This window comes from Passer domesticus, chromosome 2 (assembly GCF_036417665.1).
Source record: "Passer domesticus isolate bPasDom1 chromosome 2, bPasDom1.hap1, whole genome shotgun sequence".
Lineage (NCBI taxonomy): Eukaryota > Metazoa > Chordata > Aves > Passeriformes > Passeridae > Passer > Passer domesticus.
The window spans coordinates 22,122,577-22,138,829 of NC_087475.1; the positions used below are offsets into that span (position 1 = coordinate 22,122,577).

At 35.6% G+C, this 16,253-nt stretch overlaps 1 long non-coding RNA gene across 1 annotated transcript in view; it reads right to left on the reverse strand.

The window, feature by feature from the left end:
• The window catches only part of LOC135295243 (uncharacterized), a 58,148-nt gene extending 52,520 nt beyond the window's left edge, over window positions 1-5,628 (reverse strand). The window contains exons 1-3 of the long non-coding RNA XR_010357277.1: window positions 5,435-5,628; window positions 2,858-2,964; window positions 960-1,023 (exon numbers count right to left, since the gene is read on the reverse strand). This is a non-coding gene — a long non-coding RNA (uncharacterized LOC135295243). The remainder of the gene's footprint in view (window positions 1-959; window positions 1,024-2,857; window positions 2,965-5,434) is intronic.
• Window positions 5,629-16,253: the final 10,625 nt, after the last annotated feature.

Consider the following 16,253-nt stretch of genomic DNA (forward strand, 5'->3'; position numbering starts at 1 on the left):
CAGTAATATCTCTTCACAAAAGTTAATTGAAAGTGTAGTATGGCTCATTCCCTATATCATAATATTCACTAAGATGGCTGCAAAACTGGAGAGGGAGCAAATTATTTTCTTCTTTTCATCTTTTGATAATATGCTGATGAGTCTTCTTTCTTCCAAAGTGAAAACTATTTTTTTTCCTTTCTTGGGAGATTAATGGGGATATTTAATGTCGCTTAAGAGAACACGAGATTTCTAGGATATGGATTGTCTTAAGTTCATCTTATCAATTTATTAGACATGATAAAATTAATCCTATCACAGTCACATAATTCTGTTTTGAAAGGTAAGTCAATCTTCAGTGCTGAACACATTGTACTGCTCAACAGCACTCAGAGAAACCTTCTAGGCAAAGTGTTGTGCAAGGATAACAGCCTATCAAGTTCCCATGGATACTCACAACGCATGAAGACCCAAAGGTCATTGGGTCATGAGAAAAAAGAGTTACCAACCTGAAGAGTATGGCTGCTAAATCTGTGAAAGGTTCCCAAGAGCAGCCGTGGTGCATGAGTGGCTGGAGGTCATGAGGGCATGAGAATTTGGGGGGTTCCTGCACAGTGAACCCTACCCCACCCTACCCTTAGAGCCCACCAACTCCACTCTAACTAGGACTCACGTATTACATGCTCATGTATTACAACTGGATTACCTCTTCAGCAGCATCAGGATGTCAAAAAAGTCTCAACCAACCACCATGGCCTAGAAATGCCACATCTTGGAAAGTAAGCTATCTACTATGTGCTTATCATAGAAATGTCCTTCTCTTAAACAGACAACAGAATTTCCATTTGAAACATTTTTCAGAGCAAATGCATGTAGTATAAGGAGCCATAAGCGCTGACGAAATCACTAAGTAACTCAAGTGCTATCTTTGCAAGAAAACATAAACATCCAAAACCAAAATTTTCTCATAAAGCACATACCTTTGAGTCTCCCCATAATCATTTGCTTCATCACTTGTTCATATAGCAAGTATATCTGAAGCACCTAAAAATATTACCAGGAGTTAAAGACTAATTTGCCAAATTCAGAGAAGAAGTTGATTTAGAGACATGAAGTCAGCCATCCTTGCCACCATGACTTTTCTGGATAGACACAGAGCTCTGGGCTGGTCATGGTAACCATACTACTTCCCGGACTGCTTCCTCACTGGGTACTGTGAGATGGGGCTTTCATAATGGAGGGCCCAGACTCCCTGTTTCCAATCTCAGCTTACTTAGCTGCACCCTAACCATAAAACCTGCTAGGAAAAGAAACTGGGGGAGCTTGCCTTTGGAAATTGGAATTGACTATTTCAGGGCTGTTTCAGGTAACTAAACATGGATGAGAGTGAACAGTCACCTCAATCTCAGTGGGATTCTCTGATGGCTGTCAGTTGACTTCCTTCTTTCTCAAGGACAAAAGTTATTGCACATAATATTGCCTTGAGAATCTAAGACAGCACTTTGGAAAAAGACTTGAGGTGGATGCAGGTTCTCTCAACATCATTCATGTTAAATATCAGCTGCCAGATGCAGCTTTTAGTTATCAACATTGTTCATGTTGAGCTGAAATAGTGGTAAGGATTTGACCACAAATTTAAAATGACAAAAAATTATTGTCATGTGGCAGCCAGTTGAAAGGTCAGTGTTACTTGAAATCCTTAATATATTTCAAATATTTTACAATTTCACTTTGTTCAACAACAAAGCCTATAAAGGCCTAAATATACATAAGAACTTAAGATCTCTGGAACTGTATGGTATCTTTTATTTTTTGAAAACAATCTCAGAGAAGAAATGCTGCTACAGTTTATACACCTTCCAAATTTAACCTAACTGGAAGTTCCTTTCTCCTCTTTCATGTATGTATGATATGTGTTCAACATTAAAAAAGACCATTATCCTGAGAAGTCTCTTAAAAAGTTAGACAATGCAAAGGAACTAACACTTCTCTAAATTAGTTGTGGTGCATGAAATATTTTTACAACATTTTTATAACAATTGTAAGATTCAAAAATAAGGATTTTTTTTCTTCATTTCAACCAAAAGTAATGCAAGTAATTTTGCTATTTCTATAATTTTATGCTTAAGAAATGCTTTTTATTAATTGGGACTGCCAAAATGTCTGTCTCTAGTAATTAATAAGTCTTAACTCCTTTCTGAAGAGAAAGCCTTCCTGAAAATTAGACTGTAAAGGTGACACCATTCATGTAAATGTGTGAATGCTGATCATCCTGTTTTTCTGAGTACCCCATTCCTACTCAATAGTCACAAACTCAATAGTCACAAACTCAACAGTCACAAAAAGATTGTACTCTTCTGTGTCTGTCCCTCACAAACTGAGACAACAGCTGCAGTTTTAAAATATAAGATCAAATCATAGAGAGGCAAACTTATTCATAATATGCCTGTCATAAGTCAGCTCTTTATGAAAATTGTCACCAGCTGATAGTACATAAATTCTTAGCATGGAAGACAAATACTACAAAGCTGTTACAGTTTTGTAAGTTTTAAGAATGTGTTTTAGAAATGTGATCATAATGTAGTTCTCATTCTAGAGTAGGCTCTTAAGGCCAATAAGGGACTACATATTCCAGGAACAAGAGAAATCTTTTTTATCTTATGAAATACCCAGCTATATTTTTAAGAGGGAAGACTACATGTCTCATATCAAAGTACAAAATCTCCTTGCAATATGCACTTTAACTTTCTGATTACAAATTACTATTTCTTTTCCTGGTGGAATGGAGGAATCACTACTACTTTGAAAAGTGATTCACCAAACATAACCTCTCACATTTCCTGGAAGAGCTTTGTAGGTGCTTGGACCTGTATCTGACCTTCCGAAGCAATTCCACCACTCTGCATCATGGTAGTGGGTGCTTTCAGCAGGGAACACTCCATCTGGGAGAAAGGATCCTGATTTATGGAACGGATTAAATGAAAACTGGAAAGAAGAACAGAGAAATTAATGAAGATGCTTTAAAAAGAATATAATAAAAACCAGATACTCTATTTATTCTCTCTTTGAATGAGAGAGAATTTGATGACTGCAGGGCTTAGTTGCCTAGAGATGAATAGTCAGAGCTGTGTAGTCTGGTGTTACCTTCCATGCTGGTCTAAGATACCAGGGGCTGGATTGCCAGGAGTGTCTATACTTGTCTCTCTCATCAGCACCAAACTACAAAGTAATATCTTTCACCAAGAGAGTGGTAACAACTATGTGCCTGAGAATCTTTTGAATGATTCATTTCCTTGATTCCACGCCTAGCTTAGAGACTAGGATGAAGAAAGAATGTCTCTCTCATGATCTGACATGTCCTAAGCCTGTCTAGCCTTTGGTAGCTCTCACCTTTCCTCATGCCAGGTCACAGATTCAGAGAATTGTTAAGATTGGAAGGGATCACAGTGGATTATCTGGTCCAATCTCCCTGCTCAAGCAGAGTCATCCCTGAACATTGAACAGAATTTAATCCAGACAATTCTCTGATATCTTCAGTGAGGGAGACACCACAGCCTCTTTGGGCAGCCTGTTTCAGTGCTCAGTCCTCAGAACTTTATCACATCCTGCACACCTCTTCTATTCACGGTTTACAAAAACAATATGAAATCTTTCAGCAGAAAGTTTGTGGGTATAAAATTATCTTTTTACTTATGTCCTTTCCCTTCAGCCAAGTTACTAGGCTATTTTATGATGCCAAATGGAGATAGAGATATTGTTTTAGCTTCCACCACCACCTAGTGCAATGCAGTGTTACAAGGAAGCAATAAACTTAGTGTACTGAGTCTGGCTGAAGGCACAAAGGATCCCTTTTCCAGTACCAAGTCTGTCTTGAATTCTCACAAAAGATGAAGAAAAAAGTTGCTCAGTCCCTACTTTGGAAATGAAAGATGCCTTTCATAGTGTGCAGAAAACTAGCAGAAGTAAGGATCTGACCAGGTTGTGATTACCACCAAGACAGAATAGTTATTTGAATGTGCTGTCAGTAAAAAACATGACAGAAAATCAGTTTTCACCACTGTGGCAAATTCTTGTGCCCTTAGCAATAGCAATGGTATGGAAACTGCTAAATAAGGTGTTTAAAAAATGGCAGTAAGATTCATATTTCAGTCTCATCTGAGACAGAACAATTTTTGAATGCAAGAGATCTTTCTGTTTGATGTACTAAAGAATCTGTCTCAGAGTCCTGGCAGTATTAAGATGGGGGAATTTTAGTTATTTAAACTAAACCACTTTAATCTGGTTAACTCCAGGTTTATTAATTTAGCCAACTTTTCCCTAAGTTTCCATCTGACACTGTTATTGAACATATACATCATACTAGGGCAATATCTAGGAGTAAAAAACCACTTGTCACTAGAAAATTAAATCCACAGCTGCCTTTGTGTGTTTACCCCCTGTGACTAGTGCAAGGAATGCACATATCTGACTCCACATCAAGTGTTCAAATATTTATAGCTAACCAAGAACATGATGATTTTATAACATGAGCTTTCAGATTCCTTTTGTATTCAATAATAAAGAAATGACATTTTTACCATCCCAAGCCAATCGACTTTCCTGATCTGTGTACCTTTGAAATACAAGTTACTCTAGCAAAATAAATTTGAATATTGAAGAATTTGTTAGGTACCTTACAAGTAAAAACTGTTGATAACAAGATACATATCAAAAAGTGGAAAATAAAAGTGAAGACAGAAAATTTGTCAGCCTTTTGTTATGGGAGGAGAAAGTAGTAGCTGAAACCCTTCAAAATTCTTTGAAATGGAAATAAACAGATGTATACGTTCAGTCCTCAAGTCCATAAAATTCTATGGTTTTCGATCTTCCAGATCCTCTATGAAGAAGGAAATACATATCTTATTCACATAACCCTTGCAAAGGTTTTCACATCACAGTAAATATGGAAAATGTATTTTAAGTCAAAATTTCAAGTATGGATTCTTGGGATTTGGTCTGAATGCCAGGGTCCTGACCTTTAACACTTCCTAGACCAAAAGGGAAACTATAACAAATATGTGTCAAAAGGTGATGACTCTTCTCTCTGTCATCTTAAGTAACTCAGGAGTATTCGTGCCCTCCCAAGCACAAGCAATTATTGCATCAATAACAAGTGATGTCCAGATGAAGCAAGCAAATCTTTAACTAATTAAGAATTAATCTGTTTCATATTGTTCACTATTTTATTAACTTTTATTTGGTGAATGCTATTGAGATCCTTCATAATTTTTCTCATTTTGGAACTAATACCTTAAAAATAATCATAGAAACCTATTTTTGATCATCATAGCATTTACAACTATGAGAATTACAACAATGAGAATTACTAGTTGCTCTGTTACTAATAAAGAAAATACATCTGCTTTCATTCCAGACTGCTATTAATGTAATACAGATGACTAAGTAAAGTACTTACACATACAATACAGTCCTTCCTGAACAAACTGGTGAAGAAATCTGTAAGAAAATTCCACAACTGGCTAAAAAATGTGGAAGTTAGGTTAGTTAAGAAATTTGTATAAAGTAAATGTACATCTGAAATAGATGTCACATTATCAGTGTGGATAAAGTATTTTGCTTTTTGAAATGATTAGATGAAACTAAAGTGGTTTGCCATGCCTAAAAGCAATTTAACTCCAAAGCTGTTTTTTCTTTTTCCTAGAACAATGTCAAAGAGATAAGAAAATGGATAAAAAAGCAGATCACTGTTTTCTTTTTTTACAGTGTGACAGAAAATGCAACAAAAGTACTGAAAACTTATGCAAGAATAAAATACAGTAAGTGATTGCTAGTGGCCTTGAACTCAATTTTGACAAAGCTAAAGATAAGGATGTGCTGCAAGAACACAATGCTTAGTGCAATGCAGGGAATTTATCAAAAATGCAGAATATCAGGAAGATGGTGTCAAATCTTCAAGACTACAAAGAAGCAGCCAACAGATCAGTAGCATTCATAAGCACTTTGCTGATAAATCCTGGAAATAAAATGAAGTCCTCTCAGTTAAGCCTCTAATCTATTAATATTTTACCAAAAAAAAGGTAAAATTTTCCCTGGGTATAACAGAATTCAAAAAAATTTGCAAAGATGACTGACTCCATTTTGAAAAAATAACAGTTTGCTGTCATAAATCATTGTAACTAAACCTTGTAATTTATTACCACGTGATTGCTAGTGGGAGAAGGGAAGAAATACAAAAAAAAAGTAATTTTAGGAATGAAAGGGAGTAAAATAAGCAGAAATTGCATAGAACTACTGTCAATCATGCAGTTACAAAACCAGCCATTCTACTGTACTTGAGTTTGGATAGTCTTTTCCTTATGAGCGGTTAGTAACTCCATGTAATAATGATTTTCCTCCCAGTGACAGCTTTCAAGTCTGGTCACCTTCCTTTTTTGCCAACAGATACAGCATCTTTTCCTGCTTCTAAGGAGAAAGATTTTTCAATCTTTCAAGAAGAAGAGACAGGTTGATGTATTGTTGACAAAGGATTGAAATCATATTCTGCTGTATACAGAACTATATGTACATATTTTATCTTAGGAGTGATTCCATAATTCCCAATAAGTGTTCATCTACCATGTGTGAAGCAGAAGTTACATATCAGCTTGCATTCACTCATCATAGATTATAAAACTATAAAAAAAACTACTACAGACAAGACTTCATCAAAGATAATTAATGAATTCTATAAGGAATTACAAGATAGACAACATCACTCTCATATATGTGCATAACACAATATATAAGATTTCATATTAGAATTGCTGGACAGCTTAGATGCCATGCCTCATTTCCTTTAATAAATAAAAGTACCCATAAAAAATTAGAGAGAGATCCATGATGTTTAGAGACTAATTAGACTCATTAAAATAGTGAAGAAGTTTAAAGGTTATTAATGGATCATTTGCAAACTCTTTTTCTATACCACAGAAAAAAATACTGACATTTTATGTCCCATTTTAATACCATTACACCAATATTCTTCATCACTATCAGTAAGTGAAAAAAACACTGAAAAATATCCTTCCAAATGTAATTTAACACTTCTTTCAAAACCACTAGGAAAAAAAAATCATTAATATCTTCAAAAAAACTTGACAGTTTTTGAAAGAAAAGAGAAAAAAAGTCCAAATCTGACAGTTGAATGTCATAAAATGTTATCGTACAATTCAATTGGAAGATTTCATTGCTCCTTTCTTTGTATTGCAATGCCCCCTGCAGGTATAACAGATCTGTTTCTCCACAGCATGTTCTTTAGCCCTTTGAAGGAGCATCTCATCTGACAAACCCATGATTTCCAAAATCTTTGCTAATTGGAAAATATTGTTTGAATCACAGGAAAAAAACCCAAAACAACAAACCAAAAAACAATCCCCAAACCAAAACAAACCCAAAACAACAAAACTGACTCATAATGTAGAAAACAGGAGAACAAAGGTAAAAGAAAAACCCACTGATTGCCATTATCCTGCAGAAGATACTTTGACAAATAGCGGATGCTCATCCCTCTTTGACAGGTTTCAGACAGTTGGAAAGACTGAGGACACATGAATCTCTGACACCCAGTGGGGGCCTGGTGCCTCTCAGCAGCAGCTGTGGTGGTATGATCAGAGTGACTGCTGCTCTGTCCCAAGTGCACTGTTAAAACTAGGTGATTTGAAGGATTTGTGGTAATTGTTCACAGACTAGGAGCTCGACTAAGGAGGCATATAATAAAAAGAGAAAGTGGGGAGATTTCACAGTTGTTGGCAGGTAATATTTGATTGTATCAGTTAAGTGTCATGTTTCCTACCTGTTAAATTCTGCAAGTATGTTAAATAGAAGGTCCATGAAGTAATTACAACATACTGACAACAAATAGGGCACAGTTGACAAAATTTCATTCTGGTAAGTCATATGTGCTGATTTGCTGTTTACAAACAGCTTAAGAGCTGTTTCATTTCATAAGCTGAAAGAGGAAAGATGCTTAACTATGTTTCTTTAAAAAAAAGCAGCAAAAAATGCAGCATGTCTGAGTGAAATTAGCTAAAGGCATTTATCGATTCTTTCTGACTGCAAATGTTAAAAATTAATCAAACACTTCAGAAAATGTTTTACTCCAGCTTTATAAGTACAGACTATCAAGACTGAGCAGCTACAACATAACAATTGGAATAAGAACAAGGCTTGCTCTAGTATGATAAAAGAGCATTGGCCTTTTGGAGTTTGTTAATTTCTTAAAAAATAGAAATCTAGTACCATGTTAACTTTTCCTTGGCTTAATTTATAATTATGCACATTTTTTATTCAAAATAGAAAGGCAGAGAAAACTGAGACTTCAGTAAAGGTTATACTCAGTTATACCCTTTCAGAACACCCAGTGGTGTAGCCCTGAGATCATATGTTCAAGTAAACCGGCTTTTCTCCCTTTTAGTGCAGTCTTGCACAGTATTATACCCAGATCAACTTCTGACATCAAAAATTAAATAACTGCTGTTATTTTTGCTCTTAGTTGACCTTCTTATTGAGGGGGAATTTTTTTTGACGGACACTTATTAAATGTTACAACTAAATCTCAGTTCTGTTTTTCTTCAAAATTTAGTTCTCTTTTGTCTTTAAAATTTATAGTGTTATAAAAGTTCTTCCATTCTACACATTAGAAATTAAGCAGGTTGGAATTAATTTTACAGAAAAGGAAAATACAATGGAGCTATTCAAAACTGTAATCAAATTTATCCCAAGAACGCTAGCACACAGTTTGAGCTATTCCAGAAGCATAATAAAATGATTGCGGGATATCCCATTTGAGGATTTTTGACTCATAGTTTGAGTGAAAAATATGCAAATTTCTTCAATTTGTACAACTTAATATTAGAAGATAAGAGTGATTTCCTCCTGGATTCACCAGATTGCAAAGCATAAATATCCTGAAACTGTCAAAATACAATCTGTTAATCTTAATTTAAAATGCAATAAATCAGACTCTAAATGATGATAAGCAAAATCCTTTTGTAGCAAAAAAAAAGCCCAAAGAGAAAAGAAATAAGATTACTTTAAGTAAAAAAGGTAATTTCTTCAAGTAAAAAGGTAATATAAAAAAATAAGACTTTTGCCCCAGGTAGTTGCAAGAATGTCATAGATTTTTTGCTGAACAAGCTTAACCATTTTGTAGTACAAAGCCTGTACGATGACATGATGAATTTACAGTATCTGACAATTTGCACTTCAGAAACTTCCAGAAGCATATGTATAATCTGAGCATGGGACTGTCGTAATCAAAGCTACACAAACCAGTATGTGTGTCAGACATACAGATGAAGGCAATTATGAGATTGTAAATAAATACCATCTGGAAAAGACCATCTCCCTTTTAGATGGTCTAACTCCTATGAAAACACTAGTCAGAGTATACACTAATTTAAACAGAAGTATCACCTCTGTCCATGAAGGTCTCATCCAGGTTGAACACTACAATCAAAAAGTTGGAAACTGGATCACTATCAAAAGTTAAAAAATATTTAAAAGGATGACTGCCAGTTACAGCAAAATATACCAATATTAAGCCATATTCAGAAATCATGCACTTAGAACACATTGATGCCAAAAGCCATCAGGAGCTATCTATAGCATTTAAAACTGTTATAAAAGAGTAAATTGTACTGAAAGTACTATGATATTTTAAAGTGTGTTTTTAAGGAAAGAAATATTTTTAGTTTGATTTCACCTGTAAGAATTCCTGCACTCTGAAGTTATTCCATAGTTTCTGAAGTTCTCTGGTCTCCCCCAGGCTTTACGGAAGGGACAAGCCCTGCCCCGGTATGAGAAGGGTCCGGGCTGAGAAGTGAGAACTCGCAGCTCATGGACAGACCTCATTGCTCCTTCTTAGGATTCCAAACAAGTAGCATCATAGACTTACCATTTGATGGCAGCTCTAGATGCTTGCTGCCACATGTAACCTGGATTCAGGAAGTCTTGCCCTTTTCCCACACCATAGTGGAAAATTGTGATATCCCTTATGCATTAGCTATGAAGCTGGTGCAAAGGCAGCAGAGGATACACAGCAAGAAATTATAGTCAGACAGCATTGACATGCAAAGACACCAGAATTTCTCAAACAATTATTTTTTACCTACAGGAGATAAACCATTCAAATGAACAATTCCTTAGAAAAAACTCTCAGGATGGCATTTCTGGTAGTATAGAGTGGCCTCCCACCAAGTGACCTCATATTTAGATAATGGTCTTAATTCTAAACTCACTCTTCCCCATCTGGAACAGATTTCAACTCAGATGAGCTTTCCATCACTTTGCTATTTCACAATAGGTATATTTCCACAGTTGCTGTTGGTGCTAAGCTGTTTAAATGTCTACTGAATTGAATTCACATTTCAAACTCACATAAGTGAGATGAAAACTAATATGACTAAACAAGAATTTTTATGTCTAAAATTCACATCCTAGAAATATTAATAAAACCATATCAAAACAAGTAAATTCATGGATGCAGAATGTTCTTTTATCCTTTTCATACAATTCTGATTTAAACTGTCATACCTTCATCATGCCTATATTCCCCAGCAGGAAGCTTACCACTTGTTTCAGGATATACTAAGTCAGGCAGAAAACTGGATAATATTTTCTCAAAATCCCCTGGTAGAAAGAATTATCAAAATAATCACTCAGTTCACCTTTACCTTTCAGAAAAATTCAGTGAAATCTGTCAGAAAATATTACTACAGCAGTCTTGATTAGAAAAGATATTTCAGAGTGGCAGATTCAAATTCAATTTGCCATTTTCGGAGCCATTAGGTAGTTTAAAGAAAACATTACTAAACTGGTGATATTTCACAATTTTTTTGTGTCACTAAATTTCTTTGAGTCTGGTAATCATTGTTATCTTGGAGTCATGGTTGGGAAGTGGAGGACATACACAAATCATTCAGCATGTGAACTTCAGGCAGGTTGCTTTGAAGGACAGAAATATCACATCTACTTTGCTCCCTTTTTAAATTCTTTTTTTGTATGACTATGTTGTATTTGTGTACATGTCTGTTACTAGAACTTCAAGTAATTTAACCAGATAATTATTATAAATCTGCAGTCATTCTATGAGACTGGTGGTAGATTCTTAAGAAAGGAAAGGTCATGCAAACTCATCATATTTATGGCTTCACTGTATCATAGAGTACAAATAAAATCTGACCTTTATGTCCTACAGTAATGTAAAAAAGTTTCAATTAATAAGTTTATGCCTTATGCAAAAGTTGTTCAATAGCTTTTAATGATGCTGCCAATTATCAACACAATAATGTCCTTTACACATTTTACAGTGATGGAGATTATATTAACTAGTAAGGTTAAAGTATAAAATCTTATAATATGAAGTGAAATATAGAGCTGAAGCAGCAGTGGAGCCACAGAAGAGACAAACTGATATTTTAAAAAATTAATCAACACCATACATGTCAAAACAGATCAAAATATGAATTGGTAATGAGATGATTTTGTCTTCTCTTGCCTCCTGCCTACAGAAATTCTTATTCAGTTTTCAGAGCCCTTCTCTGTTACCCTGCTTAGTAATTTTTCTCGTGTTGCACTGAACTTGCCACAATTTTTTGTGAACAGGTTATTTTTAGATAAAAAAGAATATTTTGTCATAGTAAATGAGGAAATACCTTTCTTCTCGCAGTCTCATGCTGTCTCAGGCAGAAAAGATGATGTTTCAGGTAAATGTCAATGACAGTGTAATTAATAGTATCTGCAGATAGTAAAAAGAGATTATGTGCACTTGAGGTTGTGAAAGAGAGGACATGTCCCATCAGTTGCTAAATACCATTTGTGAGCCCTTTGAGGCTGTGTGGACTCATCACACACAGCCAAATGGAAATACAAGGTGAAGGGGAGCTTCCCTACATGGAAAGGAGATAATAGGTCATAGGAAGATTAAAAATCTCCCCACAAAAAGCTGAAGCAATCATTTATGTCCTCACTCAGGAGTCTATCTTTTACCTCAATTACTTTTTCAATTTTTTTTGTCAAAGTTCAAATTCCTGTCTAAGTACAGGAATCTGTTATTTTTACCTTTTCACGCATAGAAATAGAAAACAGAGATGAAAATGCTTTATTATGTCTTGAGAATTCTATTTTAATATCAAAACATTTTTGTATCTACAAACTCAGCTATGACCTTTTGATTTTGGATCACTAGGTACAAAGAATTAATGGGGCCTAACTAATTCACTCTATACTCACACCATTAATTTATTTAGATTAATTTTCTTTACTGTTCTCATGTTCTCATAAGCTTAACAATGACTAATAAATTGATAGAAGGCATATTACAAAAAATCAACTGAGTGATGATTTGCTTAATGAGTTACCAAAAGACAAATGTTGTTACAAAAAGCACTAAAATCCTCTCATGCTAAATATAGTGGATGCATGGGAAATCCTTATGTACAAATATGACGTAAGCACAGTTTTTATCATTGCTACTATACATACTTTCAATAGTTTTAACATCTAAAATATAAAGAAGGCAAGATAAAACAATGGAAAGGTGAAATAACAGCTCAAAAGAGGAGAGATGGCAAAAAGATAAAAAAAAAGACATGAAAAATACTAACTTCTTCTAACTGAATGTAAAACAGATTATGCAATACAGGGAAGTTATTATTAGTATAAAGATTTTGAAATCTTTACCAAGCCATATGAAAATTATTTTTGCAAAGTTAGTACAGGACTGTGGGAAAAAAAAAAAACAACCCAAGATATTTTCATATGGAATCAGGCAAAAATATGGCAACTTATCAATCTCCTAAAGCTGAAGTATTTCAGACTGTGAAAGATGCAAAAAAACCCTTAACTGCCTGCATATCAAACTGGAACTTGGAAACTAATGGTAGCCTACACATCAATACTGATGATTATGTCCTCTCACTGTTTACAAGCACACTTCTCATTCCTGTGCTGACCCCAAGTAGCTTGTATTTAACAGAAGAAACAACAAACTAACATCTCCAAAAGGATTTTCAGAGCAACAAAAATCATAGAATCATAGACTGGTTTGGGTTGCAACAAACCTTAAAAACTATCTAGTTCCAACCCCCCTGCCCTAGGCAGGAACAGCTTCCACTAGACCAGATTGCTCAGGGCCTCATCCAAACTGGCCCTGAACACTTCCAGTGTGGAGCATCCGCATTTTTTGGGCAACTTCTTCATGGGCATGGCAGCTGTGAACCTGAATACAGGCATCCCAAAGGCTGTGACAAGAGGAAAAAGATGAAATGCAAAAGTAGACATTTTAAATGAAGTGTTAGGAAATGAAAGGAGACAAATTGTGAGCAGATGGAGTGATTTAAAAGCACTGAGCCATTCCCCTTCTATAGTGTCCATTTTCTGACTGAGTTTTCTATTTAATGGACGGTTTCAGGTTTTGCTCTCTGGCTTCCAGACAGTAATTCATCTCACCTCAGAATTTCTAGTAATGGCAGACTCAGCATTTGGCAGCCAAGAGTCTACACCGTTGCCAGGACAGAGGCTCCTTTTGCAAAACTTCAATCATTTACCTCTGAGGTGGTCTTCTCAGACCTTCCTCGATGTCAATAAAGAAAAATAAGCAGTTTTAGAGAATGATGCATCTAACATGTTTCAAAAGTGTACTCTGTGCTGACATTAATTCCTTTCCAAAAGTGTATTTTTCTCTTCGCTGACCATTGAAGCAGCTTAGAATGACTAGCTCAAATACTCATGTCTAGACTGTATCCCACGCCTGCATTCCTTTCACAAATCCCACCCAAGATGTCAAAAAATGAGAGGGAAAATATCAAACTGTCTGGTTATATGAGAAGAAACAAGTAAAAAAAAATGCTGGGCCCTTTAATGAGCTATATGAAAATAACTCAGTATCAAATAACATACATACCTTTGGGATGCAACCCCCCCCCCCTTTATTTGGGGGATATTAAAGAATCAAGAGCATTTCTAGATTGCCTGAAAAAAATATTCATTCTCAATTGGATATGTAGCTTCAGCTATGATAAAAGCAAGCAGAAGCAAAAAAAAAAAAAAAGAACAAAAGTGCAAACACACTACCCCTGCTGTGATTGTTCCCAATTTTATTAAATATTCACATGTTGCATTCAATAGGTCATGAGATTACTAGGAAAATTCTAAAGAAAATTTTCAACATGTTACAAAAATCTGCTTCATATTTGCAGATTTATAATGATTCCTTGAAGTTTTTAATTGATTGTTTTTTCTCCAATTAATCCCTTGGAAATACTGAACCTCTGTTTTGTTTTGTGGTTTTGTTTGGTTGGTTGTTTTTTGAAAATGTTTCTTGAATTCTTGGCTGGATCAAGTGTCACCAGTCTCCCTCCATAACCAGCATTTTTTTTTTTTAATGTGGGAGCACATATTTTCTTTTGAACTGAATTTTTGGGGGTAAAATTCCCACAAATGCTTTAACTGTCAAATTTTGTGTTCTGTAATCATTCCTCTTTGTATTCCTGCTTGGACATCTTAGCCAAGCACAAAGACATTCTGCGAGCAGAGCAGACTCAGAAGTTTAAAAATTATTTATCGGTTATCATACCCAAATGATCACTACCAGGTTAGGCATTAATGTGCTCATCACCTTTTATAAGACACAAGCAGAGTCTCTGCTAGGCAGACAGGCAAAAGTCAGGAAGGAGAAAGTGCAGCTCCCTGGAGCACAGCCTCAGTCATGCCTCCCTCTGATACTCTGCATTTTCTTGATAATTTTATACTTGCCCATGTCAGTGCTTTCCCTTGTCTTACCCTGTCTGAATTTTCAGCTTTCTCATCTCACATGAATCTCCTCTTCAGACCTTCTGACAGCTAATTTTTTTTTCTCTTGCAACTTGGCATTTTCCTCAGAATTCTGAGCCATGGTTGCGCACCTCAGCAATAGACCTGGTATCCTCAGGCACAGGCACTTGCATGGACTCCTAGACAGAGGGACTCACCCTATTTTGGCACTGAGATGAAGGCGACAAGGGTGACCAGGAAAGGAATTAGTTTTCAGTGGTCACCAGTCAAACCGATAGCTTAGAGTATCAGTTGCTGAACACTATTCTTATGCTTATCCTACAAAAAATCTCATCTTTGTGATGCACCACTATACATTTATGTCATAAATCTTATATTATTCCATAAATCATAATATTTCCTCAAACATTTCAATCCCTCAATCAGCATTTGGATAAAGGCCGATTTGAATTAATGTTGTAAAAAACTGCATTAAATCCCTAATGAAACCTAGCCATAACTAGAATCTTGCATCCTCTCCAATAAAAATTATTCTGCAGAGCTTATTGAAGAGATATATTTTTGCATGTCTAGTTCTGAATTATACACACATCTTTTTAAGTAATAAAAGAAAACCTTTAAGTTAAGTTTGATTCTCAATAATTTTCTTTATATGTCTCCTCATTTTTATGGGGGCCTCAAATTTGTGAAGTAAGAATTCAGTCTTACAGGCAGAGACACAGTACAGTAGTCACAGCACTAACCAGCTTAATTGTGCTGACCAAATATATAACTAAGTTAAAGTGCTGTTACTGAAAGCTCCTTTTGCTTCTTTAGCTTAGTCTGTTTTGGGAAATTATTTTAAATGCCTTGTTCCTTAAACATATGGGTGCTCCAAAATACCTGTTCTGACAAACACCATGTTGTAAAGCCATTTAAACATTTATGTAGCTCATCTAAGATTTCTTTGGTGCACTTTATTCTTAAGAAAATGTCAGAGAACTCCAAAGAACAATTACTAAAGAAGCAAAGAATGAAAGATGCATGTCATGCTATAAAAATGTTGAATATGGAAAAATTTACTTAAATGCAGCAGATGAAATAAGCTTTGACACTTGAAGAATAAGGGTCTGATCATGCCTAGCTATGAGAAAGAGAATGGACTGAGTTTGAGTTAGGGAGCCAAAGAATGACACAATCAATAAGGCTGGAAAAGACCTCTGAGATCATCGAGTCCAACCACTGACCAAACACCACAGTGAGACAACCAGACCATGGCACTGAGTGCCACACCCAGAATTTCCTTAAACATCCTCAGGAACACTGACTCCACCACTTCCCTGGGCCACCTATTCCAATGCTGAACAACCCCTTCCATGAAGAAATTCTTCCTGATGTCCAACCTAAATCTTCCCTGGCACAGCTTAAGGCCATTTCCACTCATCCTGTCACTGGCTGTCAGAGAGAAGGGGCTGACTCCCGCC